The sequence below is a fragment of the Vombatus ursinus genome, unplaced genomic scaffold, assembly GCF_900497805.2.
Source record: "Vombatus ursinus unplaced genomic scaffold, bare-nosed wombat genome assembly UNPS02014816.1, whole genome shotgun sequence".
Classification (NCBI taxonomy): Eukaryota; Metazoa; Chordata; class Mammalia; order Diprotodontia; family Vombatidae; genus Vombatus; species Vombatus ursinus.
Genome location: NW_020954594.1, coordinates 3,549,163 through 3,576,136, shown reverse-complemented (window position 1 = coordinate 3,576,136; position 26,974 = coordinate 3,549,163). Strand labels below are relative to the sequence as shown.

General features: G+C 40.2%; 1 long non-coding RNA gene across 3 annotated transcripts in view; it reads right to left on the bottom strand.

Annotated features, from left to right (window-relative positions):
- The window catches only part of LOC114023122, a 146,838-nt gene that overhangs the window by 82,907 nt on the left and 36,957 nt on the right, over positions 1-26,974 (bottom strand). For all 3 annotated transcript variants that reach the window (XR_003566746.1, XR_003566745.1, XR_003566747.1), the window contains exons 2-3: positions 4,301-4,460; positions 4,056-4,168 (exon numbers count right to left, since the gene is read on the bottom strand). This is a non-coding gene — a long non-coding RNA (uncharacterized LOC114023122). The remainder of the gene's footprint in view (positions 1-4,055; positions 4,169-4,300; positions 4,461-26,974) is intronic.

Genomic DNA, 26,974 nt, shown 5'->3' with positions numbered 1-26,974 from the left:
CCTCAAGTTTTAATCACTGGCAGCTAAGTGTTGATTCCATTTTGGCTGTGGGTATAAACATTGGACAAATAAGAGGCCTCAGTAAGCAGAAACAGCAATCTTACAGCAGACAAGGTTACTCATTGCTTTCCTTTTCCAAAGTGGGGTTTGTTTGGTGAAGTTCACTTTAATTTCCCCCTAAGTAAGAGGTGATGGCATGCCCCAAAACATGCTGCACAAAATTCATCCATCTATAATTATTAGGGCTTCCTACTCCAAAAGACCCTCCATGCCTTCCTTTGCAGGCTTATCTGCTTCTGTCAAGATAACATCCAAAGCCTGAGATTCCAAATTTTATATGAAAGAAATATGGCCCCCACAAACTGATCTAGAAGAAAAATGGGTCCCAGACTTTCATTAAAGCCCATGAAATAGAGCACTCGGCAAACGCTCCTGAATAACAAAGTCCTCTGAGGCAAAAAAAAAAAAAAAAAAATTCATATCCCTGAAAATCAGTGTTTGTTTTTTTTCCCTTTTTTGTTCCAGGTGGAATTAATGAAATGAATCAAACTTCCCTTAAAAACTAATTTTAAAAGGAGCACGCACGGGGCTTTGTTCTCCTAGTGCAGAGGCAGGAGACGTGCCTCTGAGATGCAAACCCAGCAGGCAGACACGGGTTCCAAAGGTGGCAGTAGCCCATGGCCATCACACGGGCATGATGTGGAATCAACAGCAAAAGCGTTTCACTTTAGACCCTCACTCACTAGGCCTTAGTGCCTTCCCAAGGATCTCTATGGTCCCAAAGGCCCCATTTGGCAATGCAGCCCTCCTGCTGGTTTTCCTCCCTCTGTCTGCAAGAGCTCAACAAACCGGCCCTTCCACTCTGTGCATCCTGCCAGCATCGTGGGGATGGTGGAGCAACTCCAAAAGGAAGCAGCTGGTACCAGATAGGCTTTCAATCAAATAATCGATAGGGATAGCAAGTAAAGAACCTTTGTAAAGGTTCTTTCCTGAAACATTTTAGTTCGCCAAAATAGCCAACTCAGACAATGGACTCTCATGGGACAGGGTAGGTGAATCGGGGAAACTGGCTAATCAAGTATTCCATTCATAGAGAGTTATCATAGGGATCACTAGTTTTCGAAAAATGGAAATTTTCAAAAAATACTTAACACAAAAATACCCTACTCAACCTACTTTTTCTGGTTGAAATTCTTTTTTTCCCTCAAAATTTAGCTCAGATGGTACTTCTGTGAAAACTTCCTCCAGTTAAATTCATTTTACAAAATGCCTGCTATATGCCAGACATTGTCCTAGATGCTGGGGACGCAAGCTCCAAAATAAAAGCAGTCCTTGACCTCGATCAGGCTCCAGTCAATCCTGGGGGATAATATGTACAAAAACTATTCAAAGTAAACCCAAAGCAGAGGCAGAGGTAGCCTGGGGCAGAGATGTATGGAGAAGCCAGTGCCTGTGAGTCAGGAAGACCTGAGTTCAAGGCCTTCTTTTGCTGAATTCTTACAACGTGACCTGGGACAGCAATTTAACCTCTTCGTGCCTCAGGCAACTCTGTAAGCTACAGGAAAAGTGATTCTGATTCCCTGTCCGTGAAGATCCTCAGTGGGAGCTTCCTACCTGGATCAAATCACAGGTCCAACAAAACGCACAAAAGGCAGCTGGCGGGAAAACGATAACAAGGGGGAAGGTTAGGAAAGACCTTGAGCAGGATGTACTGTCTGACCTGAGCCTGGAAGGCAGCTAAAGATGCCAATAGGCAGAGGTGAGAAGGGAGAGCATCATAGGCATGGGGGAGACCTGCACAAAATCATGGAAGCATGGGATGGAATGTCATGGATTGGAACTAGAAAGTAGGTCAGTTTGGTTGGAATATAGGGCATTACGGGGGGAGTAATGGGAAATTGATTGGAACCGGAATGTGAATGATTTTATCTGCCAGCTGAGGAGTTTGGATCTTTATCCAGATGATAGAGAACTCCTTACCAAAGTTTATTAAGCTGGGAGTGACATTTCAGATGTATGCTCTAGAAATATTAATTTTGCTGCTAGGAGGAGGATAGATCAAAGAGAGACTGAAGGGAGGGTGACTAATAAGGAGTCTCTTGCAACAGTATGGACAGGAGGCAAGAGCCTGAATTTGAGTGGTCATGTGAGTGGAAGAGATTTTATGGAAACAGAACAGACATGGCAACCAATTTGTTATGGAAAAGGGACGAGGGAAAGGGAAGAATTAGACATAACTAGGGGCAGCTAGGTGGCGCAGTGGATAGAGCTCCGACCTTGGAGTCAGGAGAACCTGAGTTCAAATCCGAGCTCAGACATTTGACACTTACTATAAGTCACTTAACCCTGATTGCCTCACCAAAAAGCAAAAAAAATAAATAAATAAGAATATAGAATTAGGCATAAGTGAGTATGGGAAACTGGGTAACTGGAGATGTTGGGAAGAGGGAGTGTGTTTAGGAGAAAAGAGAATGAATTCTGTTTTGGACATGTTGAGTTTGAGTTAATGGGACATCCAGGGGGAAATGTCTGCAGAAAGTGATCCCTTCTTCAGTTTTCCCAGAGTACTTTGTCTGGATCTCATTTTTCCCTCTATCACCCTCTACCTTGTTCTTATTCCTGTTCTTATCACATCCCTGCTATTAGAATATAAGCCCCTTGAAGGCAAGGATTATTATTTCTCATCCCAGAACTAGCATGTGGTAAGTACTTAACAAAAAGGATTATAGACTGAGCCAAAAGGAAACATGGAGGCCATCGAATCCACCTCCTTGTGTTTTAGATGAGGGGACTGAAGCCCAGGACAGATAGGTAACTTGTCCTGGGATATCTCTGGCTTAGACTATCACAACAGCCTTCTAACTGGTCTCTCTGCCTCTCTCAACTATCTCTTTATTTCAGTCCACCGTCCACTCAGCTGCCACTGCCAAAGCAATTTTCTAAAATGTATGTCTGACACATAGGGGAGGTACCCTGTTCAAGGGCCTGCAATGGCTCCCCAATATCTCCTGAACCAAATATGAAGTCTTCCTTTTAACATTTAAAGTTCTCCTTAACTTGGTCCCTTCTTACTTCTCCAGATTTCTTATACCTTAACTCCCCTCCACACCCTCTCTGATCCAACTTCAGTAGCTTACTTGCTGTTCTAAAACATGTTTCTCCAACTCCCATCTGCACCTTCCTACTGACGGTCTATACTGTACTTCCCTGGAATGCACAGCCCCCTCAACTCTGACTCAGTTTCCTTGCCTTCCTTCAGGATTAAGCTCAAGGTCAACCTTCTACAGGAGGCCTTTCCCAGAACTCCCAACTACTAAGGCCTTCCCTTCTGAAACTATCTCTCATCTATTCTATTCGTCTATCCATCCACCCATCCATCCATATATGTTGTCTCCTCCATTAGAATGTGAGCTCCTTGAAGAAAGGGATTGTTTTGGCCTTTATTTGTACTCCCAGTGCTTAGCACAATGCCTGGCACATAGTAAGCATTTGATAAATGTTTGTTGACTTGACTCACAAGTCCTAAGTGAAAGAGCCAGGATTTGAACCCAGGTGCTCAAGCTCCAAATACAACACTCTTTCCACTACAGTAGTTACCTCCTGTTATGTTTTTTTTTAATTGAATTGAATGTTTGCTTAGTTGAAGACAGACACTTCAGGATGTTATAGTACCTATTATCATCCTGACCATCAATTGTCATTGTATTGCAGATTTGCAGAAGACTTGAATAACAGAGAAAGTGTCAAATGAATGAGATTTTTAAAAACAACCAACTCTATCTTTACTTATTATTATTTCAAATCATTCAAAGGGAATAACCCTGATTTTCTTCATATGGAAAACCATAACTTCTCCAGATCAGTGGGAGGGCATGCCATAAATTATCATTGACTAGCACTTTGAGCCCTGTTTTACTCGTTTGTCATTCCTTAATACTATTTTCCCTGGCAGGTGAGGTGTATAGCTTTTTCTTTCATCAATCCTTCCCTCTGCCACCTGGGGAGGTACCAAATCAGAAAAATTATTAATGTCTTAAAAATACAAGACCACTTACCAGGTCTGTAAAAGCTTTCCTATGGAAATTTCCAATGGGAACTTTCTCCAAAGAAGCTTGTCTGAGTTTCTGAGTTCTGATGGACTGTTTGAAAAGACTATCAAGCCAGCAGTCTGGGGAAAAAAATAAACAGAAATGAAAAGCTATTTAAGAAACTAGTGAAGTAATGCTGAAAAGAAAATTAGGAGCTTCCACTCACTAAATATTGTGTAAACACATTCATTTAGAGTCCATTATTAACATACTTGGTTCTTTTTGCTCAAAGCAATCAGCACGCAGAAGAAGATCCAAAATGATTCTCAGCTGGCATTCAGGAGTGCAGCCCTCTTTAGAAAGGTTAATCTTGACAAACACCCTTGTATTTCATGCACTTCTGTGGAACACCTGAAGGCTGCAAAGCACCAGCTGGAAAGACAACATTGATTTTACAGATAAGAGAAACTGAAGCAGACAGGACACTACTGGGCCAATGGCCCCAAGGAGAGCTGCGGCAGACTTCATTCTCAGGAATTCTGAACTTAACTAAGGAGCTCTAACAATTAAGACACAGTTCCCCATCAGCTTCCAGAATGAACACTTGGGAGTTTCCCTAATTAATCGCAAACTTTTATCTCAAAGTCTCTTTTTTACTACGGCACTAGTAATTAGTATACAGCAGAAAGAATTGAGATCACTTTCCAAAACAAAAGCCAAAAGCTAATTCTCCATAAAAGACTTCATTAATCTAGTAGTATTTGTCTGGTGAATATAGACAATCTCAGAAATTCTGTCAAAGACTTATCTACGAAAGACAATTAGAGACTTGCATATCCAGCTGACAATTAGAATCAATCAATAAGCATTTATTAAATGCCTACTAAAAGCCAGAACTGCACTAGGCACGAGGGACACATATATAAAGGATGAAACAATCCTCACTCTCCGGGAATTTATATTCTAAAGGAATTTAGAGACAGCATGTACATCTATGAGTACATACAGAATAAATATAAAGAGAATAAATACAAGGGAGTTACATATAAAGTAATTAGGTAGATTTTGCTTTTCTTGCTTTCTCAATGGGTGAGGGAGGGGGAACTGGGAGGGAGAGAATTTGCAACTGAAGATAAAACAAAATAGAAGTTTTAAAAAAAAATAGGAAGGGAAGGATTTGACCTTGTAGATGTCACCAGATTTGGTGGTATGAAATCCATGACTGCACCTTGGTTCTGGGTGGGTTTGTCTGATTCAAAAGAAAAAGGATAGATAGGGTTGCATTGTAGTAAGAAGTCATGAGGACATCCAGGAGCCAAAGGGAAGGAGAGAAAGTATGACAAAAAGTATTTGGATGAAGGTCAATGGAAGGTGAAAGAGAAGTGATTTTGTCATGAAGTATACTGTGGATCACCTGGCCAGAAAGAGGAATTAGATAAGGTGTTTGGGGAAAGCACGAGGACATGATGTAATGATGATGGGGTGGGGGGGGGGGTTCAAATTATCTGGACAGCTGCTGTAACTCTCCCTCTCTACCAAAAATAGAGTAGCTAATGACCAATAAGAGGAAATTCTTTCCTGGGTCTTACTAACAGAGAAGAAGGTGTGGGGGCAGAAATAGAAACTCCAGCAGAGGGCAACCAGCTCCTGCCACACCTTGTTATAAAGACAGGAAATCTGGACAGAGGCTGACGTGCACCCTAGCCTTTGGAAGAGCAGATCCTCAAGGGTTCAGAGGACAGATAGGTGGGATCCTATAAGCTAAGCGCTGCAGGGGGATCAACCTGAGAGAAAGAGGAGAAATTCTGGAGTCACCAAAGGAAAATCAGGTCAATGAAGAAGAAAAATAGGATCTATCTGAAAAAAGTGATGTTGATCCACAGAAATCCCCTCAGCCAACTCTAATTTTAAAAGGAATTGTTCAGAAGATGGAAGCAAGACCAGGTAACAGAGGTCTGTGAAAACAATATGAGGGGCACTAAATCTCAGGACATCCAGAGGCTGGGGTTAGGGTTAGACAGGTCCTCTCTTCCCCCCAATTCCCTCAATCACAGTTCTCAGCAAACTCAATCTCAAAGTCTTTCGTCATCCCTCCAATTACCATTCTTTTCTCTTTTTCTTTCTTCAAAAGCTGAAGATTTCATCTGGCTCCTAGCTTTCTGGCCTAAGTCTCAGATCTAGAGCAAATTTGTGCAGGCCTTTCCTTGCCTTCTCATTCCCAGGTTTAGGAGGGAAGCTAATAGTTTAGTTTGGGTCATGTTGAGTTTGAAGAGCCAGTGTGACATCCAGATGGAGATGTCCTATGGGCACCTGGAGATATGAGACCGCAGTTCAGAAAAGAGATCAGGCCTGGCTAGACAGGTTTAGAAATCATCTGCACAGATGTGGCAATGGAAGCCACGTGAGTGAATGAGACTGCCAAGAGAAAGATTGTTGTGAGAGAAGACGACCAAAGATAGACCCTTGAAAAACAGCTCTGCTAAGGGTTTGGGAATGATAAGGACACAGGAGAGGAGAAGCAGAAGAAGCCAAGACAGGAGAAAGTATGGGCATGAGTGGGACACAAGGGGGATTTCAAGTATCTAAAGCTTCAGAAAAGTCAAGGGCTGGAGGAGGCAGTGCATTGTGGAAAGAACACTGAGTCAGAGGCCTAAATCCTGTATCTGAAGCTTACTACCTATGTAACCTTAGGTAAGTTATTTAAACTCCCTAGGCCTCAGTTTCCTCAACTGCAAAATAAAGAGGTTTAAAAATATAACCTTTGAGGTCTCTTATAATTCTACGATCTAAGAAGGGGTAAAAGATGTTAAAAGGCCTTTGTTGTTGTCCAGTCATGTCCAATTCTTCATGACCCTGTGGACCATGCTGTCCTGGGGGTTTTCTTGACAAAGATTCAGGTTTGTCATTTCCTTCTTTGGTGGGTTAAGGCAAATAGAGGTTAAGTGACTTGCCTAGGGTCACACAGCTACTAAGTGTCTCAGACCAGATCTGAACTCAGGTCTTCCTGATTCCAGGCCCAGAGCTCTACCCACTGAGCTACCTAGCTGTCCCCTAAAGGGTCTTTAGATTTCGCAACTGAGATGGTCAATTGTGAACTTAGAGAAGTCAGTTTCAGTAGAGTAATGGGAGCAGAAGATTGCATGCAATTGGATTGAGAAGAGATTGGATAATAAAAAAAAATTGAACTCGGACAACTTTTTTTCAAGAAGTTTAGGTAGGAAGGGGGAAGGAGACAGAGATGGGATATGAGTTAGATGGAAATGCTCAAACATTTCATTCCAGAAAACACTGGCTCATATATTTTAATTACTCCTATCAACTGTTCCAGAAGAAACATAGGAGTTGTTTACTAGCAAATGTTATAACCTGAAAGATAGACTAGTCATTCTAATTATGTTTCAAAAGAAATATAAATGGAAACCATTCTCTGGACACTTCTCCTATGACTTCTCCTACTCAAGCATAAAAACCAAGAACTCCCCTTTCTGGATCTGAACACATCTGCCTATAAAAAGAATCATGCTTCTATAGCTTGCCAAAAACTTATTTCTATAAGCTGGATTGTGGGGTTTTGTTTGGGTTTTTTTTTAAGAAAATGTAAATATCTGCTTCCTATTTTTGAAGTTAACATATACCAACAGGGTGACTGCATTGACAGAAGATAACTGGTACATTATTTGTATTCATCAGAGCCCCAGACCTTCCTGTTGGTTTCTGAAAAGCCCAGTTATTAGAATAGATGAGAAAGCCTAAAATAAACAACTCATGTTCAGCACTTAAAATGTCCCACTAACAACTACCATCCAAACAAGAATCAGGCATTAATGATATAGCCTGTACTCTAGAAGCATAAATGCATAGAAATAGAAACAAATTGATTTCTAATAGTCTTTGGGAAGTAAAAATGCACATTGTACAACTATGCTATTTCTGCAGAGTATATAAGGGTACAAAGGCTGGGCTGAAGATGAGTAGTGTTACTGGCCTCTAAGAATTCAAAAGGAAGTTACCACAGATGCCCTGAAGATTCTTGGTGAAGGCAGATATTAACTAGTTAACCAATAACATCAGAAATCTCATCTCCATGGAGTCATTCATCCCTTCCACAAACAATCAGGGAATACCTGCTGTGTGTTGAGTTTTGTGCCAGGCATAGGGAGTGATGTAAAGTTTAGATAGACATGGTCCTTGTGTTCTTGTGGAGTCTGCAGCCTAGGGTTGTTACACTGAAAATCATTCACAAAACAGAGTAGCATTCAGAATGCTGGGGGTCCTAACATGCATAAAAGGCCACTACAGTTATCCCTTCCTTATTGCATGGGTTAGGGGCATAGCGCCCCCACGATCTGGAAAATCCACATAAAATTTTTTTGCCTTCTCGTTATACCAGACAAGAAGTCTGAATTATGTGGTATTAAAAGATAAAATATGTTGATATTATACAATACCATACATACATTTTATGCATTTCTGAGTTTCCAAACTTTTTCTGTGCTGTCTGCCGGCTTTTGCGTATCATCTGCAGCTTCCACAAAACTCTCAAAAAATTCCTACTTAATTTCTCATGGCAATCCACAATATATCGAAACCACTATGGGGAAAGTCATGATGTAGAAAGGATAATTATGATTGGATTTGCTGTGAGAATAATCTTGGGAAGATCCTAATTTAGAGCTAGAAGGACCTTAAAGGCTATCTATTTCAACCATTTACTTTTATAGATTGGGAAACTGAGGCTAAAGTGGCTTCTCCAAGGCCACAGCAGCGATAGGATTTAAACTCAGGTCATCTGAGTCTAAATCCAACTCTCTATTGCACCAAGTTTTGGGGGAAGTAGTGGTGGAAATAATTCAAGGAGAAAACTTAGTGTGTCTTGTAAGTTGACATTGCAAGGTTAGTTTTCCAACAGAATTCCCCAACCATCCCGCACGAAGACATCTAGGCTACCCTTTTTCATTTATTATTCATGTCCTTACACAAAATGAGATACTTTCCTTTTTTAATCTTGGAGAGAAACAAGGATATTTCTCCCTACTTATATTGCATAAACAAATCTCTCTCCGAGCTGATGTTTACATAAGACTTCTTGCAATGCAGAGCACTCTCACACACCTAGTACCATTCATACTCAGCTTTCAAATCCCCTCATTACCCAGCCTTACAACCATCTATTATTGTGAGCCACAATTTATGGCCACAATCAAATATTTATCTATCGAGACTTTCACATTTATCTGAATAGACAAGCCTAGAATTTTTGGAGCTAGACGGGACTTTAGAGAACATCTGGTCCAACCTCCTCATTTTACAGATGAGGAAACTGAGAATTTAAGCAACTCTCCAAAGTCACATGGCTAGTTAGCAGCAGAGCCAAGCCTGGATTATGCCTTCTGAGTCCCAGTAGTCAATACCCCATCTATGCAGCCTCCATTTCTCTCAACACGTAGCACAAAGAAAGTAAATCTCTGCATTTTTAGTCTAACCTCAAATGTTAGGATAATTCACTGCCAAATTATTGGCTAGACTGATATACCCAGGAATGCTAGACATATGTGAGTGACAGTAGATACTATCATCTTTGTAAAATTCAGAGAAAGTTGGTATCATAACATCAAAGGTTCTGCCATTTGAGACACATACAAAATAAGGTGACCTTACAAAAACAAAAACAAAAAAAATAAAAATAAAAAAGGTGACCTTAGTAAAGCATTTCAAGCCTTACAAAGCACTGTACATGGATTAACTTGTTTGATCTTCTCAGCAGCTCTATTGGGGAGGTTTTACAGGTGAGGAAATTGAGGTTTAGTGATACTCAGTGACTTGAACAGGGTCACACAACTAGTAAGTGAGGCAGGATTCGAACCTATCTTCCTAATTTCAAGTCTAGCCCTCTATCCACTTTACCACACTGCCTCCAAAACAAGAGACATTGAGCCTTTCCACCCACCCACCCATGGGCACCATATTGAAATCTCTTTGTAAGTCTCACAGCCTTAGCTAACTGAGCTTCAAGACAGTTGCTAATGCCACCCCAACCTACAACCCTTCCTCCATGGTTTGCGAGCATCCCTTACCTGTTTGAGGAATTTTACTGTCAATCTCATCCTATCCTTATCTATGTTGAAGGACTTTACCTGGATCTTTTTTTCCCCACTCTACCAATCAATGACCTTCAGAGATACAAAAAGTAGCTTCTTATCATGAAAAAGTTGGGGACTCCCTAAGTTAGTTGAGCTGTAATTACTAAACTGGTTTATGTGTCAACTTTGAAGGAAGTCTCCAGCGGAGTATGCCATGTATCTATCCTTAGCCCTGTAATATTTAACATTTTTATCACTGCCTTGAATAAAAGCATACAGCATATGCTTATCAACTTTGCAGGTAACACAAAGTTAAGACAAATCATAAACACACTAGATGACAGTCAGGAATCAAAAGAATCGGGTTAGGAAAGAAAAACTCAGCTAAATCTAATAAGATGAAATTCAGTAGGGACACATACAAAATCCTTCACTTGGGTGATATATGTGTGTGTGTATATGTGCGTATGTATGTATGTGTATATATGTGTGTGCATCTGTATATATATATGTGTGTGTGTGTGTATATATATGTATATATGTGTGTGTGTGTGTGTATCAGCTTCACAAGCACAAGAGATTTGGTTAGACATTAGTCTGTCTAGAAAAAAAAGTCGTGTTTCAGTGAGCTGAATTAAAAAATCAAAACTTCAAAGATTGATCAAAGTCAATCTAAATATATTTATTAAGCCCCTTCTATGTTAGGCACTGGAGAGATTAAATCAAAAAATTAACAATACTTTCATTGGCTTACATTCTGATTGGGGAAATAAGTATATATAAAGATATTTACAGCATAAATGTAAATTCAATCAATATAAATATAGACAAAGTAGTAAAATACAAGGTAGTTTTGGAAGGAGAGCACTAAGGTTGTGGTGGATCAGAAAAATCTTACTGTAAAAAATAGTGAGTGCTCTAGCTGCATCAAAAAGGAAAAAAAAAAAAGGGACCATAAGGTAGATTAAGGAGGAAGTGCACTCCAGGCATGGGGGACTACCAGAGCAAAGGCATGGAGATGGGACATTGAGTATCAGGGGGAAGGAATAGAGAAAAGACCTGTTTGGCTAGATCACAGAGTGTGAGAGGAAAAGTAATATCCAATGAGACTAGAAAGATAGGTTGGGTTCAGATCACACAGGTTTTTAAAAACTAAACAAAGAAATTTATATTTGATCCTAGAGGTAATGGAAATGATTGGAATTGATTGAGTAAAAGAGTAACATGGTCAGATCTATGAAGCAGTGTATATAATGGACTGCAATGGTAAGAAACCAATTAAAAGGCTCTTGTAGGCATCTAGGAAGGAGCTGATGAGGGAAAGGTATTGAGGATACAAAGGCAAAAATAAAACAATCCCAACCTTCAAGAAATTTACATTCTACTGGAGGAAAACTACATGCATATAGAAAATTTTACATAGACACATATCTATGTGCGTGTATGTGTATCTCCAAAGTAATTTCAGGAAAGGAAAAGAACACCAATAACTGGAGGTCTCTAGGAGGTGGCACTGAAATTCAGCCTTGGAATGAGCTTGGGTTTCCAAGAGGAAAAAGTGAGGAGGAAGAGTATTCCAGGCACTGGGGAACATGTAGCATGAAGGCAGAGCAGGGAACAGCAAGTAGGACTATAACATAGTTGCTTGAGGGAGAAAAATAGGAAACAAGTCTAGAAAGATAATTTGGAATCAGATTGTGAAGAACTTTAACTGCCAGGATGAGTTTGCACTTTATTTTAAAGGCAATAGGAAGCCACTGAAAGTTCTTGAGCAGAATAGTGACATGGTAAGACCTGTCTAACTTTAGGAATATCAATTTGTGGATATTTGTGGATAGCTGTGTGGAGGATGAATGGGGAGAGGAGAATACTGGAGACGTAGTAGTTCAGGCAAGCAGTGATAAAGGCTTGAACTAGGGTGGTAATTAAATGAGTGGAGAGATGGCAGTACATGTGAGAGATGTTATGGAGATAGAATTGACAAGATTTGGCAACTGAATGGATATGGAACATGGGAGTTGGGGAATGAGGGAAAATGACAAATCAGGATTGACTTAAAAGTTACAGATCTGAGTAACTGAGGATGATGGTGCCCTTGACAAAAAGATATTGGAGACGTGGGTGGATTTAGTGAAAAAGATAAGGAGTCCATTTTGGACATGTTGAGTTTCATAGAATGTCATCCAAAAAGATTTGTATTTTATCCTAAAGGCAATAGAGAGCTATTGAAGCTCTTTGACTAGAAGAGTGACATAGTCAGTCAGCCCTGTGCTTTAGGAATATCAATTTGGTAGCTATGTGGAGGATGGATTAGAAAGAGGAAAGGCTGGGAATGTTTTGCCTGGAGGAGAAAAGTCTTAGGAGAAATAGAATTCCCATTTTTAATTATTTGAGGAACTGCTTCATGGAAGAGGGCTCAGAATTGCTCTTCTTGGCACAAAAAGAACAGAACCAGGAGCAATGGGTAGAAGGTGAAGAGAGGCAAATGAAAGCTCAATGCAGGAAAACACTTTGTAACAGTGAATGCTATTTAATGGGCTGGACTATTCTTTTGTGCAAATCCAGGATCTTTTTCTATGTTCCATTCTGAGCACACCATTTTGGGAAGAGCACTGGTGAGTTTGAGAGAATTTAGAAGAGGATTACCATGATGGTGAAGGACTTCAAGGTCATGCTGTATCAGGGTCAATTGAAGGAAATGGGGACATCTAGCCTGGAGAAGAGAAGACTTAGTGGGGAAATGAGGTCTATGGTCAAGTGTTTGAAGGGCTATCCTGTGGAATAATAACAGTAATTAACATTTCCATAGTGGTTGAAAGTTTACAAAGAGTTTTCTACATGGAGTGGGACACTTCATCCTCAGAGCATGTGTAATGTGTTACATCTGCTGCTCACCCATATGAAAGAGATCAGGGAAACCATTTCTATGAAGGTATGATGAAACAGAAATGCCCTACTCCCTGATTTGGACAAGTACAGACATTCTATAACTGGTTCTTCTGGCCACGGAAAAGAGAGATTTTTTTTTGGTTTCTGAACCAGATCTGGGATGCATTCAAAGGGCTCTACCTGGCCAGTGTACTTTCTCTTTCTTGATAAGCTGCTATATGCCTCCAGGTGATAGAACTGCCTTGGGTCTTCTCTTACCTAGAGTCCACATCAAAATGAGAGTGCATGGCCCTGCTGTTGCCTGTTTCTGGCATGTCCATTCTTTTCTGATTGTAGGTAAAGAAGTATTGGAGATAGTTATGACTTTGTGTGCTTCAAAAGGTCAGGAGAGCAAGCCACCGGAAGTCCAAAAGCTATGGCAAACACATCACAGAAGCTGAGGTCCTGAAGAATGACCTACTTGACAGAGCCTAATGGTAATAGAAATACAGACTCATCCATCCTTATGCTGAATTTGGAAGTGAATTTTATGAGGGCAGATGCTCTGTAACAGCTATGTTAAGTCTGAATCCACTCTGCCCAGGGACCAAGGTAGTATAGGGAATGTACCTTCAGATGTTGGGGGATATGTTTATACTTCTGTCTTTGATATTTTTTCTTGGCAAATATCCTTTTGGAGAAGCTAATTCATATCAATTCATTAAATGAAACTGGGGTGCTAATCATTGACAGCTAACATTTAGGATAACTCATCAGACTGGGGGCTTGAATCAATAGAGAAAGATACCCCAACTCCTCAGGAGGTATTCCTACAGATTCATGTAACCAACCTCACTCTGGGAGAGGGTGGCCAGTGTCTTCCTACATGTACACTATCTCATCTAACATCACAACCTCCCTAGAGGTAAGTACTATGCATACTAATATCTTCACTTTATAGCTAAGGAAATGGTAGTCTGGAGAGGTTAGATTTCATAGGTACTAAGTGTCAGGGGATGAATAGAAAACTGCCTCTTCCTAATCCTCCACCCAGCACTCTGTCCATTGCACAACACCAGGCTGCTTCTCCCATAAGGATTAGAATTTATTCTGGAAACGGGATCAGATTTAATACATTTGTTCTCAGCGGTCAGAATAAGGAGCAATGGGAAGAAGCTGAAGAGGAACAGTTTTAGATTTGATATAAGGAAAGCTCTCTAACAACTAAGACTGTCCCAAAGTGCAATGGCCCTGTCAGGTGAGAGGCCTCACTGGGGGTTCTGGGGCCAAGACTGAATGTCTACTTGCCTAGGATCTTATAAAGGGGATTCTTACTGAAGTACAGGGTGGATTATTGACCTCTGAGGTCCTTGCCAACTCTGATATTCTGTGGTTAATACTTAATTCTCCAGTTCTCTCTCTTTTTTTAATCACTTCATCATCAGATTCATTGAGCAAGGAGGGGCCTACAGCTTCTGACTTCCTCCATAACATCTATAAATATTTGATTGAGGGCACTTCTCCTAGATCCTGCTTCCCTTCTTGAAGCTCTATACATGCACACCCGCACAGACACAGAGGAGTGCCCTGCTGACCTTTTAGACAACCGCACAAGAAAACAGTGACTCAAGCATCATCCAATAAGGATTTCAATTTATATCAGTGAACTTATCTCTGGTGGCTCATAAGAGGTGCCCAGAAGATTCCAACACACACAATCTCCACAGTGACCAGGAAATAGTCCTTTCTAGATAGACACAACTGAGGATTGCATAGTTAGACCATAGCATATAGATTGGATATGCTTTCCCCAAGCTATTGCAAATTCAGAGAGCAGAGGGCAGAGGGCAGTTGTTCCCACTCTATATCTCAAGGAACAGAACAAATAGAATCTTTGCTTTGGTTCACAGCATTTCATAGTTAATGCCCTTCTTTCATCTCCACTGTTGAAATTCTAAACTTTTTCCAAGGTTTTGTTCAAATGTCACCCATTCCACGAAGTTTTCTCTGGTGCCTCAATTAAAAAAAAAAAACCTCACATTTTTAATAGTAAAAGTGCTAACCTGCATTGGAGAAGGGAATGTCCTCACCAGAGAATTTCCAACATCAATAATATCACAATTTCTATACCTATCACTACTGAAAGACAGGGAAAAGGGGAGAAAGGGAAAGGGAAGAGGAAAAGGCAGAGACAGATAGATATATAGATATAGATACATACACATACACCTATACACACATATACGTGTGTTTATATATATAAAGGGGGGAGGGGACAGGGATAGTCAAACTGTATTTATTAAGCACTTACTATGTGCCAAGCACATGGTAATATAAGTAAACAAAACAAAAAATAAAAGCAAATAAAAGCAAAAAAAAAAAAGAAAGAAAGAAAGAAAGAAAAAGAAAAACCAGTGACTGGCTACTAAGGACATGAAGAAGTATACAGAGTGAATTCAAACCAGGAATGATATTCACATGGCTGAGCCTCTCCTAAAATGGTGGTGCAGACTATAAACATATATTTATATGGCACTTCCCTCACAAAAATCCTGCAAAGTAGGCAATGTAAACATTATGATCTCCATGTTATAGATGAAGAAATGGAGGCTGTGATGATAAATGACCTGCTCATGATCACACACCCGGTAAGTATCCAAAGCCAGATTTCCACCCCGATCTCCTGCTTCCAAGGCCCATGTTTTATCCAGGAGCCATGGAGATCACTCCACTACGAAGTCTCATAACACTTTGTCTTATGCTCTACTTTGTATTATATTTGTCCACATGTCTTATCTTCCCTAATAGATTCTCTGCAGGAAATACGCTGTCAGCTTTTTTTTTTTTAATTCATCCTCAGGGCCTAGCACAATGGCCGGCAAATAGAAGGGGGTCAGCAAACGCTTGTGGAATGAATACATACTACTTAGGTTTCTAACCTCAGCCAATCGCTAATAATTCAAATTGCTCCCAAAGTTAGTTTTTTTCCTCTTTTAGTACCTGTTTCAATGGAATTCCTACCTTCCAACCTCTTTTACCATAGTGAGGGTAATTGAGCTAATGGACCAAAATGCTTTGATCATTTAGGCTAAGAGTCTGCCTGACTCCAATATGAGCATGGCAACTATTGATACTCCCTCCCCCTAGGGTACTAAGCCAGCTTTTCTCACTTTATAGATAAATTTGCTCACAATACAGGCAAATAGCTACAGCCAAGGCAGTTAGCCAGGTTTATTTGCATCAGGATTCAAGGCAGGATGCATTGAAAATGCTGCCTTGCAGATTCTGAAGCATTGATTGTAGGCTACAGATGGCTACACACCCCCAAGCTACTGGCAAGGCAAAATGCTATCATAATGTGGTTTTACCAGAGGCACAGGGAAGACGTGCTTTGTCTATGCTATAGACACAATAATAATAACAACAACATTTATATAGTGCTTACTATCTGCCAGGTACTATGCTAAGCACTTTATAAATACTATTTCATTTTATCCTCACAACTACCATGCAAGGTAGGTGCTATTATTATCCCCATTTTACAGATGAGGAAACTGAGGCAAAGATGAAGTAACTTGCTTAGGGTTACACAGCTAGGAAAGTCTGAGACCAGATTTGAATTCCTATCTTCCTGACAGCCCAGTGCTCTATCCACTGTGCCACCAGCTACCTAGCTATATGTGACATGATTTTGGCTTATATAGAGAGCGGTCAGTCCTCTCCTATTAACAATATTATCTTGAAATACATTAAATGATGAGGTATAGTGGAAATTTGTTTAAATTTGAAAATTTGTATTTTAATTTGGGTGGTGTGAGAATTGGTGATTTCATTGGTGTTGAGAATTCTAGGTATGGGGATGCCTTCTACAATAGAAATCAATGCATATTGATACAGAACAATTCATCTTCAACTTGGTCTCTTAGAGAATTACCTAGGGAACTTGGAAGGTAACTGACTTGCCCATTATTGTTAGACAGTCAATGCCCCCAAGTTCTGGGCCTACATGGTCATGGTCCAATCTTAAAAGCAAGCAAAGAAACAGACATTTATTAAGTACCTAGTATGTGCCAGGTGTTTTGTAGATATTATCTTATTTGATCTTCACAACAATTCTGAGAGGTAAATGCTATTATTATCCCCATTTTACAGTGGAGAAAACTGCAGTAGATGGAGGTTAAGTGACTTGCCCAGGGTCACACCCTGCCTGAGGCTAAGATTTGAACTTAGGTCTTCCTGACACACACACTCTTTGGCTCATCTTCTCACACACTGAGTTTACTCTGAAGAATCATTAAATATAACTCTGAGTCCTCACATATTTGAGTTAAAGGGATCCCTGGCTTTCTTACAAGCACCCAAATAATAAATGCAAATGTGGGGAATAAGACAGCATTTATCTCACCTCACAGAAAATTCAGAAGTTACAAAAAATATGGGAATCTATAAACAAAAGAAAATTTATCAAGGGACTTATAAGCAATCAGTATGATTCTCCTCCCTCTCTGGGGGGTCTCAACTTTTCATGGGGTCCTTTATACTCTTCCCCCCCCCATTCATAGTGCCACCCTATGATTTAGACTCCTGTAGGAAGGAAACATACTTTGGACCTGTTAGACAGCAATTTCCTTCCCCTCAGATCTGAAACATCCAAACCACTAGTAATGATAGCAAAGAGCAAAATCCTGTTCTTTTGGTACTCCATGTTGTGGCTTTAATCCCTTGCTGTTCCTCCAGCTGGGGAGTGGTGGGGGTAGAGGCATGGGAAATCTCTTCTCTTTCCTGTACTTTCTACTTTCCTCTCTCTTTCTGCTGCTCAGGAAATTCCCCTTCTTTGAGTAGAAAGTCAAATTTCTGATTCTTAAAATTCTGATTTCATACAAGGCAACCCCTGAGTCTGGCCATGTAGCTCTTTTCTAGATAGAAGGCTAGATTCTAGAATCATGATACCTATGGAATCTGTTTCACTCAAAAGACTATCAGATTCCAAAACTCTTGAAATTGCCTTACAAGGCAATTCTGAAGTGAGCATTGTCTAGAAATTACCCACTCAGAGCATATGGGCAAGGACATGCTTTTCATGTGTTTCTGCTAAAAGGCAATTAGCAACTCCTGAAACACCATCCTCTTAATGATTACCCAGGAGCCACAGCACACTCATGGTCTCTCTAGAAAAGAGTAGAAGGAAACATATGAAAATTTATAAAACTATCCAAAGTCCTCAATGAAGAGGGTCCATCCTCCCATGAATTTAAAACAACTAATTCATCTTGAGGTAAGCCCTTATCAGTGAAGACCATCCTTCAGGAGTGCAAGGGGTGACCGTAAAATGACCAATTCCACCTGGGTGCAATTCCAGATCAGGACACATCTTTAATCCTCTCAAAGAAGTGCCAATGGGGATTCCACCCTTTATAGGGAAAAGCAATCAAAAGTATTTCTCTACTTCTGGTAGGCTCTTCAAGTCCCAAAAAAAGCTCTCTTTGTTGTGAGTCCATCAAGTTCTGGGGGATCTGGAAGGAGAAGCACTTCTTTGATCAGCTGCCTGCACTAATGTGTAGCAGAGGCAAGCTTGAGACACAGGTCTTCCTGATTCTAAGACTGGCCCACAAGACATTATACCATGCTGCCTCTTAACTATGAAAATGGAACTAAATAAATCTTAACTCACACAAAACAGCTACCAATCTCAAATTCAAATTAGAATTAATCTCTTGATCTAGTGCCCCTGCCCTGTTCGTGGAACTCTAATCCTGGAGAAGAATAGATTTAAATTAGTGCAAATATCTTCAACAAATTAGAAAATTCCAGCTCCTCTTTTTGTCCTTACCCTTAAAATTATCTCCTTTATGCAAGTATCTTCAATTGCTTTTCTACTGACTTCTTCTTTTCTGCTTTCAAACAAATATTCTTAATCTTGACCAAAAAAACCCAAAAACCCTTTATTTGACCCTGCTACCCCCTCAACCTACTATTTAATTCCTCTCATTTTTTCTACCAAAATTTCCAAATGAATGGTATATATCTACCACTTCCATTGCTGCACCATACATTTTGATCCTCAACTCAACAAAAACATATTAAACCATGCCACCTGCACTCCAGCCATCATCCTCATTCCCCACCTGCAACTCAGAACTGTGGACAGCTCCTGTGATGCTGGGCCCTGATTAGTAAGCTTTCATCTTATCTTGCCCAGAACCAGAATTCCACGGCACTTTCCAGCCACCATTCCCAAACCATGAAGCCCCACAGGACCCTCCTCCTCCGGCTTCCCTTTGTGCTTTGTCTTCCTCCATTAGAGTGTAAGCTTCTTGAAGGTGGGGACTACCTTGCTTGCTTATATCTCTATCTTCATCTATCTGAAAGATATGTATAGCCATATGGATCATCTACAAGCAGCTTGTGGGTGGCTTGGATAAATATCTCTGTAATCTGGCCCACCCCTTTATATGGGAGACTATGATTTCTGCCTTGGGGGGAGGAGAAGAAGAGATGTGACTATCTAGCCCACCCACCCCCAATATCTCTGGTCTAGGATTACAAATCTGATTCAGAACAAAAACCTCTTCCTTGATTACTCTTAAGGGAGTGGGTAGCATGAAGCTTACACCTGCTGGCTTGTCCTGTTCTCACCATACACTGGTTATACACACACACACACACACACACACACACATCACATCACATCACATCACATCAGACATATGAAGAATGGCATGAAATGCTGAGTTGAGGGACCATTCATTCAAAGGCTCATAGACAGGAGATGGATGGCATACACAGTGAATAGCTAGCAGGCCAGTTTGACTATTCTAGTCAATTCTAAAGAATATTTAAAAGAAAGCAATATGAAATAAGACTGCAAAGGCACTCCCTGGCTTGTATACTAGGCTGAAAATAGAATACTTTATCCTAAGGGCAATAAGGAGTCACTAAAGATTTTTTAGTATGATAGTGACTTATTCATTACGGTGTTTTAGGAATACCAATGTGGCATGTCTGTAGAGAGAAGATTTGAATGGGGCAAGATTAGAAGCAAGGATACTAATTAGGAGGAAAGAAAAAATGAGAGAAAGAAAGGAAAGAAGGAAGGAAGAGAGAAAAGAAGAAGGAAGAAAGGAAAGAAAGGAAGGAAGAAAGAAAGAAAGAAAGAAAGAAAGAAAGAAAGAAAGAAAGAAAGCCCTGCCCTCAGGGAACTTAGATTCTATGGTGGGGCAAAAGGTGAAGAAGAAAACACGTGTACAAGATAAAAGTCAGTCTTCTTATTCTGGCAGTCAAGGGCATCCAAAATCTTATCTCGTTTCCTTTCCAACAATGTCCCTACAATCCCCTAGATTAATTTATTTCTCTAACCTTCTAATCAGACTAGCCTAATTACTATCTTTTGAAAAGAGCAAACACATTCCCCCTTTATTAATATCATTCCTCAACATTTGAAAGCTTTATTATCCCCCTGCTTTCCAATCCAAATTGTTTCTTCCTTCACAGTGCCCAGCTCAAGTCCCATATCTTCCATGAAGACTTCTGTGACCATTCCCACCCACAATGGTCTCTGCCTCCTCTGAGCTACTAGGGATTACTACCTATATTACCCCAATCTATATTCCAGTTAAACTAGACTACTAACTGTTCCCCAAACATAACATACCATCTCCCTCCTCTATGCTTTTGAGAAAGCCATCCCCCTCACCTGTGACACACTCCCTTCTCAGCCCTACTTTTCACAATTCTTCTTTACCTTCAAAGTTCAGCTTAAGTTCCTCTTCCTCCAGGAAGCCTTCCCTGATCTACCTTCCCCCTGCCCATCCCTCTTCATATTTCCCTAAACCATACTGCCTAGATTTGTTCTTTGCCCCTATCACACTCTATTTTATCATACTTATCTGTGTATATGTCATGTAACTCCCTGGCAATATATAAAATCTCCTTTCATTTTCATCTATGTATCCATAGTGCCTACTATAGTGCCTCCACTTACATCAATATGTCAAGGACTTGCGATTTCATCCTAGCTCATAAAAGGCACTTAATCAGGGTTTGCTCAATTGAATAGAACACAACTCATTTGATACTTAATCATATCCTTCTCTGTGACATTTCTCATTTCTCCTGCTTCTCTCTCACTTTCTAGACTAGACTGTGAGCCCCCCAAGGCCATAGCTTTCTGTATTTATATGTTTCTCTGTGTACAGTAAAATACTTAGCAAAATGCTATGTTCATAGCAGACATTCAGTAAGTATTGAATGAATGAATGAGCGAGTAAGCCGTTAAACCAGAATACTGCCTCAGTAGTGGTTTATTCATTCAGCACTTAAAGGAATGCCTTCTATGTGCAAGGCTCTATGCTAGCTATTACAGAGAGTATAAGGATGAATCAGATACAGTCCTTTGGTTAAGGGTCTGTAGTCTGTTCAATTTGGATCGACCATTATCTTTTAGGTGGGGAGATAAGAAAATAACTATAATTCAAGGCAAAAGGTCAATAATAGAGGGACAAGTAGAATGCTATACAGTCCAGAGAAGGAGAGATCCCATTCAGCTGGGAGGAATTATGAGGAATAGTATGGCAGGTCCTCAAAGGAGTATGATTTGAGAGGTGAGAGAGACATTCTAAGAAGGAGCAGTGGGAGCAAAAGCACAAAAGTAGAAAGTCGCAAGCTTCATTGTGCAGTAAGTACAATTTTGATATCTAAATGAATATGAAAAGAGCCTGAAAGAGCTGAGGAAAAATAGCCCAGAAGAATCCACTTCATTCTCTTATTTTTTGAAGATCTGAGCCTGCAAAAATAATTCAAAGAAATAAAGAAGCTGGCAAAGTAAATTCAGATGTAAATAGTAGATTTCTAATTCTAATATTTGATCAACATTTCATTTAATCCCCTAAACTAAATTAGAACACAGCAAGGGGTTAAAAAAAAAAAGCCCATTTATAACCAACATAGGCACAGGGAAAGCCACCAACCAAGGCAGACTCAAGCGTTTGTGAAATTTGAGTGACACCTGGTGGTTCAATCAGATATTGTGCTCTGAGCTAATTTAAACTTCCCTGGCTGGATAATAAGCCCAGTAACAATTATTTCACTGAATGGAAAAGGTAGGTAGCCCCGAGACAAGGTGTGACAGAAGTGAGAAACTGGGGCTAGAAATGAAATGATAAAAAAGGAAAACAAAAGTCATTGGTTTAATTACTATGTATGAAAATATTCTGGTAACTTCAATGATTTCCTTTTTTCATTAGAAAGTATTCATAAAATTATATAATTTGGAGATGGAAAAGACTTTTGGAAAAAAAATTCATCCAACTTCCCACGGAGTATAGGAAGCCCTTGTATGGTATTCCTGACAGGTGTTTACCCACAATTTTGGGGAATGTCTTTAATTTCAAGACAGCTTCACTTGGAGAAAAAGGAGAAAGCTAAATATAGGGATGCTAAACATAATGAATAAAGTTGTATTTAGAGCAATTTATGCTGACTATCAGCAAGCCACAGTAGAGGAAGTAAGGAAGTAGCAGTGGGAAACATGGAGTTTTCTTACTGTACCAAGGAGTCAGGTAGATGAGAGAAGGGGTGGAAGGTAGCAGAAAGGACAGCCATGGACAGTGTCATCTGGGAGGAGTGAGATCTCAATGAGGACCATAAGATGGAAGGGGCTCGGGCTCATTTTGAGGTTTAAAATGAAGAGAAGATGGTTTATTACAGAGAGGGTGTTCCTGATTATCATCCAGCTAAAGAGTTGCTCTAAGTAATGTCCTCAAAAACAACTTCAAGTGACATAGTATAGCTTTAAACTCCTGGGAAGGTTGCTGGGGAAGTAGAGATAAGATAGCAAAGATAGCAGGCAGACTGCATGGCAAAGACCCTGTAAAAGAGTCATATCTGTACAATCAAGAATAGCCCATTGGCAGGTATGGTACCACAAATAAACACCAACAAAGGTAAATGCGACATCCTATTGCATGGTCCTTTGATGAAGTCTTAAAAACACTTTACCCAAAATCTGCTTTTGGCCAAGGGTGGATGGACAAAACAAATACACTGCTCCTATTCCTCAGGTATTCAATATTGTTTGTTTCTGGCAGGTATCTGGCACTGGCTCCAGAAACTATGTTTTCTTCTGTTTCACACAACAGTAATTATCAGGAGGGGAAATGTTTTCAAGTAAAATTCATCCTTGAGCTCTTCAAGAAAAATACTTATTCTGCCCTGTTCCTGTAAGCAGCAGCAGCAGCAGCAGCAGAAGCAAGAGCCAGGTGAGCTCAGCAAATGAAACCTGCTGCTAAACACTAATGGCTCTATAAAAGGTTGAGAATAAAACTCCTTAGACATGAGCTTTGGGGAAATAGCAACTGTCTAAGTGAGTGATCTGCCCATGGCCCCAAATACTTAATAAATACTTAATCGACACTAGAGATAGATCAAGATAGCTAGGTGGTGCCAAAAATAAGGCATAAAAGTTGCAGCTGAGAAGAACTGAGTTAAATCCCAACACGGACATTTATGAGCTGTGTGACAGGCAGATCATTTGACATCAGCCTCAACATGCTCATCTGTAAAATGGCAAAATGTAAATATAAATATAAAAATTTTAGCTCCCAGGGTAGTTGTGAGTCCAATAATATGTATAAAGCACTTTGCAAACCTCTAAGCACAATGTGTTAGCTATTATTATTTAAGTCCTTATCAGGGAAGAGTTAGTAGGCAAAATAAGTATTGTATCTGAATATATCCCACTTCTAGCATGCTCACCAATGGCAGAATGAGGGAATGCCTCTTTGCCTTTGTTAATTCGGTGATAATTGTAGAATAGAGGTGTCACTTGTGGCCTAAGCCACATATAGCCTGCAACACTCCTGAGTGTCATCTAAAACAAAATAAACAAATTAAAATGTACTTCCTATCTGATTTCAATGCATTGATATATTAATTATATATATATATATGTATATATAGAAACATGTGTGGTTTTCTAAGTCAATATATAGTCTGCAGGGATCTTTTTGTAGGATTAGTGGTCCCCATTTCTATTTGGGTTTGATACCACTATTGAAGAAGATTCTTATGTAGGTCCAAGCTGAATTAGAGCTCCCTTCCAAGTTGGAGATTCTGTGACAGAAGCTAACATTTGTCTAACACTTTAAGGTTTGCACAGTACTTTGCAAACAATATCTCATTTTGTGACTCCATGGTTCTTTGAAAATGGTAACTCTCAGACTTCTCTATATCAATGTGACAGAGACCTGTGATTTGATCCATTTGGGAACTCACAGTGTAAGGACTCTCCCCACCAAGGGCAGATCACAATCCATCTATATAGCATCTTTTTAGAGAAGATCTTGAGACTTTCAGCAAATTTTGAACCCAAGTCTTCCTGACTCCAGGTCCACATCCTATCCACTATGTGCCACTGCTTCCTAACACTTAAGTATCTAAAAAAGATACCAATTTATATTTCAAAGACTAACATAGTGTATAAAAACCCCTCATTTTCTGGACCTAATTTTTCTCCCACAGGCTGTCTCTGCCATAAGTCATACCCCTTTCTCCTAACTGCCACCCTTTCTTCTTCTGAAATCTGCCATGCTGGAAAGGTCCAGTATCCTAGCTGATAGATGCCACCACAGGGGCCTGTGATGCCAGAGTGTGAATCTTATCAAACTTACTTGATTGAGACACTGCCCCTCCCTATAGAACACCAGGCCTCTTCAGGTGCCCTAATGCTTGGAGTGAAGATGGATGCAAGAGGCCCAGCCCTCTGAACCTGGAAAGTGCCAAGATCTAAGTGTGATGATACTCCAAGTCCAGGGGCAGCCTATCTCAAAATTGTCATGGGTCCCCTCCTCCAGTCACAATTCTATCCCTGGTTCTATCCCTTCCTTGCCTTTTGCTTCCTTCCCTTGTTGCCCCTGCCTCCCCCTCTGTGTACCACCTCTCAGTAACTCAAGATAAGTGGCTTCTCTTAAGTGGGAGAAAATATGCCAAATGAAGGGCCCAGTGCTTTAACCATTGACAGGCTCATCTAACTCTTCTTAAAAGTCTCTTTAAGCCCTGGGGTGGTGTGGGAAGCCAAAACAAACAAAAACCATAAAGACAGTAATCAATGTGATACTAGTAATTGCTGTGAGTTTAAATGCTACTCCTCAGACCCAAGGCCACCCCAGATATCATCAGTGAGTCACTATCACTAAGTGGCCAGTTTATGACTTTGGGTTGAAATTTACTGCCTGTATTTTGCATCTGACCATGAAATGTTACGTGCCAGTGACTGAGTTATGTTCCCAGCTCCACTATAGCCCCAGAAGGAACCCCTTCCAAAAATCATTTGTCCAGTTTCTCCATAAAACAAGATCAGGGGACTTCCATCATTTACCCTGGTGTGATAGAAGTTAAAATGATATGCTGTTTCTGAATTCCAAAACCTATAATTCAGCTTCCAAGTCAGGGTAGACATCCAGAATCACCACTACCATGTGCTTTTATCCCTTTATTTAAGTCAAAATTTTAAAGCTTCTAAAGGACATCAAGGTATCAACTACAAATCAGAAATTAACATTTATAGGGCTCTCCTTAAATTAATAAGCAAGGAGTCATTGACTGCTTTTGCCGCTATATCTCAGATTAACAAATGCGTTGTAAAGAACACTGAGAAAGACCAGTAGGTACAGCCCAATTTTGAATATGATCCAAGAGCGAAAAAAGATACAAATTAGGGTATGAGTAAAATAAAACAAGGCACCTAGGTGGAACGGTGGATAGAGCACTGGTCCTGGAAGCAGGAAGACCTGAGTTCAAATGTGACCTCAGGCATTTACCAGTTGTATGACCCTTGGCAAGTCACTTAACCCTGTTTGCCTCAGTTTCCTTATCAGTAAAATGAGCTGGAGAAGGAAATGGCAAACCACTCCAGTATCTCTGCCAAGAAAACTCCAAATGGGGTCACAAAGAGTCGGACACAATTGAAATGACCAAACAACAAGAAGACAAAATATCTATATGGAATGACATATAGCTTCCCCATAAAGAAGAGCCTTTCTCTAGGAAGGGCCTAGTAAGAGCCCAGGAAATACACGTCAGCAGCCATCTCTTTGCCCTGTCCTTGTGACTTGTCCATGGTCACATAGCTAGGAAATATTGAGAAGGAAATTATAATTTTTACCTTAATAGATGTGATATGTGTAATGAAAATATTAATAATTTAGTTTTCTTAAGAGCTGCCTTTCTGGCTTGGGAATCAGAGCTCACAGTACAGCTTAAACTGATTAATCAAAACTCTGACAATGCTCACAATCACTGGACCTTAAGTGAAGTGAATCAAAGATTGTAGAACTTGTATCCATCACAGAGCTCTGGATCCATACCCTAGGGGAGGTAGTCACAATCCCCAAAGACTTGACTCCAGAATTGTGTGATTTGTGCATTTCTCTCAGAAAACCACAAAATGATTGTTTGTAATCCACCTTCCCCTCTCCTGATTTAAGTATATAACCTGTGCTTTTATCTCAGCTAGGAAAACATTCCTCACTCTGAAACTGATCGATTAAAGTACTTGATTCCTGGGACTCCCCATCTCTAGGCCTGCTTTGTACAGCTCTGAGCATTCTCAAGTTAGAGACCAACTCAGTAAAAACTCTATTAACAGTATCACAGGAAGGATTTGTACCTGAGTATTCTTCAGTCCAAGTGTAACACTCTAACCACTAAAAGACACTGCCTCCTATCACTTGACTCAGAATCTGAAAGTCATAAAATATATTTCTTATCAGTGCATGTCCAGCAGCTCCCCCCCAAAAGAAAGTTAGCCTGAGTTCACATTTAAGTTTTGGTCATTTTAACCCACTGTCATTAAGATATAATTCATCAATCAAGATTCTCTTTGCTTAATCTAAGGGCATCCTTAATGAACACATAAGCAGGGAAGAGACAGGCTTTCACAGATGGTTTTCTACAGCACACCCCATCTTTACTCTCAAACAAGTGCACGAGATGTGTAGAGAA